Here is a 6,999-nt window from a genome sequence, read left to right on the forward strand (position 1 = left end):
ATATTCCTTGCCCAGCATTGTTCCTACATCATGCCCTCAGTTTCTGAATTAAAGCCCATGAACTCCTCCCTGTGCTGTTTACTGTGAGTGATCTTACCGGCTGTAGGATTTACTGAAGGCTCCAGATCACACTCTCTATCTGACTCTGGTTGACCAACCATCTTCAATGTAGTGATGGACGAGACAGGAATTGGGAATTCTGCTGAGTCAGCGACATCAAAAATACCTACAGGAGACAGAGAAATAGATAAAATGGGAATTTATACTAATACAATGAAGGTAACACATGGAGAATGGCATTGAGTCCCACAGAGATCTGTAAAATCCCAATCTCCATCAATGGCCTTTGCAGTTACTTCCCTCTGGAGTGGAGAATGCTGTTGGCGCAGGATCTGGAGTAGCTGCAAGAACGAGAGACACTGACAGAGGCAGCAATGAGACCCACACAGTGAGGGATATCACATGGAGAGAAACTGAATCATATCAGCAGAGTGCAGGAATGTATCAGGATCACACAATAGTATCATTAGAAGTGGTTCTGACCAGTGAGAGAACCAGTGAACATTGCTACCAGTACTCAGGGAAGACTGAGTTTATTAATTGGAATAGGCTACTCTGGTATCAGGATAATGCAGTGTGCTGTAAACGGACACAGATGAGGAGGGGGAGAGGTCTGAGGTGAATGGAAATTCGGAAGTCCAAAGAGAAAGGTTGAAATATTGGAACACCATGGAGATGTGGATGAAGACCAAAAGAAAGAAACAGTAAGGGACTGAGTTTAATTAAAATACGACATTGTCAAACAGATTTGTGACAGGAAATTATTGGTTAAAATAAAGTAAGTGCCATTTCCGCCCCTCACAATTCCTCATACGCCACAAGTGACATCACTTCCGCCCCTCACATCATCGCTGATGTCACATACTCTGTGACTTCCGCGGCCCCCACTACCAGGTTTGTCACCACTTCCACCCCCATCAACGCCAATCACCTGCATTCTGCTGACACCCCCCAGACCCCACTGTCAGCATCCCCGTCCCCAGAAACCTGAGGGGAACACCACCCCGCTCAAGACTCCACCCCCCTTCCCCCTTAACACCACACCCATTCCAGTTACAGGCTCAGTCTCTTCCCCAAGCTCCACACCACGCCAGATCCCAGCTCCCAGTCTTGGCGAGTTTTCACCATTCTCTCTGACCTCACCCAGAAGGAGGATGAATGACCAGTCCTCAGGAAAAGCCTCAACTTTATCACCCTCCGTCCACGCATTAAAGAATTTAATCCACGCCGTGACGTCGAACACTTCTTCTGCCTACGAGCTTACTTTCACAATGTAAACACCCGGCAACCTCCAAGGACCCCACTGCCCACCTCCAATGCAGTCCATCCATCAGGACACCCTGTACTGTCCTATTACCTGCCTTCGATCTCTTCATTTCCAACTACCACTGAGACATGAACCACCTCAAACTGGATATCCATGGATTCTTTCTGCTCCCGACCGACGCAGGTGCTTTGGTATCAGCAACAGCGCAGAACTCAATTGCACGCTTTGCTCAATAGCTCATATTTCTTATGCAATCTTCGTTTGACAGCATATTTAGCAAGTTATCACGCCTTCCTGCAGCATTTGTCAGCAACAGATCAGCTGCTAATATGACTGCTTCAGACAGCATGCTACATCCTACATTTGAAAATGTAAAGTCTTATAGAGGTTTTTTAATCATGACGGGCTTCCCACACTGTCAATACATCTTTCCTCTCCTCTTGCCGCTTTGCTACGCTTCACACAAGTTTTCAATTTTGCATCTGCTTCACCCATCCCCCACATATTTTGTTACATAGCAGTGGCTTCAGCTTTGGTCATTCGCGGCTCCTAAACTCCCTTTAATCTCTCTGTGCACTGTCATTATCACCTTTGCATCAGAAGCCTTGACTCACCTTCTCTCAGCCTGGTGTAAATAGCTCCCTAATTCTGTCAAATGTTTTATTGCGCCGGCGAGGCTTTCTGCTTGGTGATTTTGTGGTTTCGTGGGACACATTGTTTGGAAATACAGCAACGCATCTGAGATCCGGCATGGGAACAACGAGTTGATGTTCTATGACAGCGATGGTCGGCTTTCGAATGAATACACATCTCAATCGATCACGTGACACGTTCTTGGAGACGGTGTAAGTAAAAGACACGACGAACTTTGACACAGCCCAGGTAACGAGACGATCGGCTCACATGGTCAGTGTGGGGATGGAACCGGCGATCTTGGCGTTATTGGATGAACGAGCTAACTGACCAACAGCTCTGGGACGAAAGCAAATGCCTATATTGCTGGTGCTCACGACCACGGCGGCTCTTCATATTCTGATTTGTTGTCGATCGCACGATAGCCTGAAGTATTTCCTTTCGTTGCAAAGCTTTTCAACAAAAAAAGCATTGACTTTTCCGAACACGCACACTCGAGCTAACCATTAGCTCTGATATCCAAAATTAAGCAAAATGTCCGCACTCATACACTTTCAATCGCAATGCCACCAGCTCAGCTTCAGCTTGTCATGTTGACAAATATCGTCTGGAGATACGTTCTTTCAACGTTTACTCACTGCGCTTCTGAAAACTCACAGACCTTTGGAGTCAGGGTTATGTGCAGCTGATAAACTGCTGCGAACCTTATGCCAAATGCATTTGAATTGTAATCTAACAGTGGGATTCTTTCTGCTCCCGAAGGACGCAGTTGCTTTTGAGTCAGCAACAGCGCAGAGCTCAATTGCAAGTTTTGCTCAATGACTCATGTTGCTTATGCGTTCTTCGTTTCACAGCATATTTAGCAAGTTATCACGCCTTCCTGCAGCGTTTGTCAGCGACAGATCAGCTGCTAAGATGACTGCTTCAGTCAGCATGCTACATCCTACATTTGAAAATGGAAAAGGTGCAAACGTTTACAGGCTGAACGCTCTCTCACTATTTTGTCTGGCGCGTCAGAGGCTGGGAGCTGATCTTATGGAGGTTTCTCAATCATGAGGGGCATGAATCGGGTAAGTAGATAAGTTCCTTTCGCTCAGGTGGGGCAGTGCAGAAAGAGAGGGTATAAATCTGGTGTGGGAGGGTGAGAATTGGAAAGGCAGTGAGGAGCAACGGCTTCACGCAGAAGATGGTGCGTGTCAGCAGTAAGTTGCCAGACCAGCTGGTGATGGCTGGTACAATTCCAATACTTTTAAGGAGTTTGTACTTGTATTTCAATAGGAAGGGCTTAGGGAGACGTGGGTCACGTGCATGCAATCACGGCTGGATCGGTTGAGGTTATATGTTCGAAATGGAGGAGTTCGACCGAGGACTGTGTTTTCAGTGCTGTCCTTATTTAATGGCTCTATGATATTGCAGGTGAAATGATAAAAGAGATGAATAAAATATTGAAGAAAAATTGTCTGAAATTGTGCAATTCACACAACTTCGGATAATTTTATTTCAATTATTTTAATTAGCTTTTTATTTATTTTTTTCGCTGTTCTGTACCTCTTATTTCTTGACTGTCTCTCTTTCTGTCGCTTCCCACATCTTTCCTCTCCTCTTCCCGCTTTGCTACGCTTCTCCCTGATTTCAATTTTACATCTGCTTCACCCATCCCCCACATATTTTGTCACATAGCATTGGCTCAAGTCTTGGTCATTCGCGTCTCCTAATCTCCCTTTAATCTCTCCGTGCACTGTCATTATCACCTTTGCATCAGAAGCCTTGACTCACCTTCTGTCAGCCTGGTGTAAGTAGCTCCCTAATTCTCCCCTTTTTTGTCTTTAACAAGGGGTCAGTTAGACTCGAAACGTCAGCTCTTTTCTCTCCTTGCAGGTGGTGCCAGACCTGCTGAGATTTTCTCTTTTAGTTTCAAATTCCAGCATCTGCAGTAATTTGTTTTTAGTAATGGCTCTATGATATTGCTGGGGGGGGGGGGGGGGGTATGATAACTCCAGTGTCGATGCATGAGAGGTGAGCAAGCGAATGAACTCCCTTTGGAAGTCGCGTAACAAGTAGTAACAGAGATCCAGGAAAATAAGATGAACGAATCTTTGATTTGAATTGAAGCCTGAACTCTGATTCTCCTCCGAGACTGTGCCAAGTCGACTTAATACTGCATATATTTCATGTTTTGCATTTCTTTGTGAAAACAGTTGATATGCTGCAGACAACATCCACCACTCATCACAGGTAAGGCGATCGTGTCGTGCGTCTATCCCTGTCAAATGTTTCATTGCGCCGGGGAAGCTTTCTGCTTGGTGATTTTGTGGGACACATTGTTTGGAAATACAGCAATGCAGCTGAGATCCGGCATGGGACCAACGATTTGATGTTCCATGACAGCAATGGTCGGCTTTCGAATAAATACAAATCTCAATCGATCACGTGACAAGTTCTTGCAGATGGTGACGACGAACCTTGACACAGCACAGGTGTGCAAAATTTGTTTAGACTCGTTACAACACAGCGTAAACCCTCCAGCTTACGATAAAACTAGTAACACAGAAACGATTTATGCTGTACAGGAATCTGCAACAATTCGATTGGCCAAGAACTACACAAATTAAAAATTCAGCACTTCATTTCTAAAGTAAAAGAGAGAAAAATTAACACACCAATGTATTTCTATTACCCATTTTGATGTTCCATTCGATTGTGGTATTCAGATAAAACTCCCAGTTAAGGTTTACAAAACAGCACTTCTTTATCAAAACCAGGCAGCTGTAGGTTCTTCTCTTCGGATCTTCCTGTCTCTTCTTTGTCCCGTCAAAGATCACGGATCGAAAAGTTATTTTCTACATACATTTTTTTTAAGAAGATTGTCACATGCAAGATCTTGACAATCCTCCTCCCAAATATTCAATGTCGCCCGTCTCATACCACATAGCATCTGATTAGATTACTTACCCTGTGGAAGCAGGCCCTTCAGCCGAACCGATCCGTCAAAGCGCAAACCCCACAAACTCAGTCGCCTGAGGTAGGAATTGAAACTGGATGTCTGGTGATGGAAGGCAGCAGTGCTAACTGTTGTGCCACCATGCCACCATGCCACCCACAATGGGATCCCTGTTGATTTTTTACAGACTTTCAAGACACGCAATTAAAATTTCAATTGAAATGTATATATTTTCCTGATTAAAATCTAAACTGAGTGGCCAAACTCGAACTATTTATGTCTCCAGGCAATGAACGAATTGAATTGTTCGACCCAGGATTACGTCGTTGTCTTATTGAAAACACTCGTTTCTGTGTCTGGTTGTTCTGCTGCTTTTAAATCTCTTAAACGTACACTAATATGTTTAAAACACCTCGCCCCTACAGGAAACAATGAACCATCATAACGAAGATATGCTTTTATTTTAATATTTAAATACTTTACCCTAACATATCGATAAATTTCATACAATTTCGACTTTGTTTTTTCCTATATATACATATAAAGCATGAAATAAAGACAATCCCATCTGAACACCATCAGTTGAATCTGCGCTAACGTGTCTGTGATTTCATTCTACTGACCCACAACATGTACGATTTTTAAAGTGAATGTCTCTTCCATAAGAAGCCAACGAGATAGTCTCATATTATTACATATATACAACGTTTTAGCGGATTGTGGTCTGTGTACATAACCTCTCCGATCCATTGTTCATGGCACATACATTAAATTTGTTACGCCATTAACAAACTCAATAGTTTTTTTTCGATTGTGGAGCATTTCCTCTGGTAGATGTTGATTTTCTTTGAAAAGTTATCAACTGGCAGTTCTTCCCCATGCTCATTTTTCCAGTTGGAGTGCACCACCAACTTTAACGTCACGACCATCGATGGCGACTTAAAAGTCTTTTAGGCGTTTGTCCTAGGTAATACTGGTTTGGTGGTTAATATCGACTTCAAATGGTCAACTGCCACGTGGCATGTTACTGTCCACCGAAAAGTAGTGTTCTTCTTCAGCAAATCGGTTTACGATGCCGCTACACTATTTTGGTTTGGAACAGACTTCTGATAGAGTCCGCTGAGTCTGGAGAATTAAAGAAACACTTTCTTCGAGTTTGATCATGACAATTCCTCAGAAGCCTTCGTCCTCACTTTCCGGAGGGTGGTCAACCTGCCATGACCGATGTTACATCCCAAGGACATCACCTCTGCCTTCGTGAATTCTGTTTTATTTATGTTTGTCGTCAGTTTTGCTTCTCGTGGTCGTTCAAAGAGCTCTTCCAACAGACCCTTGTGATCATTCCTTGAATTGTTAAGGATCACTCCATCGCCTAAATAGATTACACAATTTGTCAACCCGGCCATAACTCTGTACAAGTGTCTTTGGGTGTGGCGGGCTTGTTCTTCATTCAAAAGTGCATCACTTTAAACTGATATAGCCTATATGGAGTTTCAAGCGCTGAGATTTGTTCATTAACTTTGACAATGGTACCTTCCAGTTGCCACGCATTATGCCCGACTTGGTGATGTAACTGGCTTGTCCAACTTTCTGGATGCAGTCCTCCAATCGAGAAATTGGATATGAGTTCGATTTTGTAACGGCGTTGACCGTTCCATAATCCGCACAAAATTCAACACAAATCATCTGGTTTGGTAACTAAGACAATCAGCGAACTCCACGCGCTCTGGCTTGGTTCAATGATGTTCTCGTCAAGCATGGTGTTCACCTGCATCTTGTCCTGTCAGCCTTTGAGACGATTAAGTCGAGAGGGATACTGCATTATCGCAGCAGAATTCCCCACATCTACTTCGTGTTCAATTGCTTTCGTCCTCCCCATATGATTCTTGCATGTGCCCTGAATCTGTAGAAATAAAAATTCTTTCAACACTTTTCTATGTACCTGAGACAGACAGCTTTCTAATCCATCCCACTCCTCAAGGGCTTCATCCTTTTAGAATCTGTTTTGAGGTCCATCAAAATTCAAAGCAACTGAATTCGATTCCTCACTCTGCTGGGCAGTAACGAACAACTCTTCCTCCAGTTCTTCCTTTGTTGT

The sequence above is a fragment of the Hemiscyllium ocellatum genome, unplaced genomic scaffold (assembly GCF_020745735.1).
Source record: "Hemiscyllium ocellatum isolate sHemOce1 unplaced genomic scaffold, sHemOce1.pat.X.cur. scaffold_96_pat_ctg1, whole genome shotgun sequence".
Taxonomy (NCBI): Eukaryota; Metazoa; Chordata; class Chondrichthyes; order Orectolobiformes; family Hemiscylliidae; genus Hemiscyllium; species Hemiscyllium ocellatum.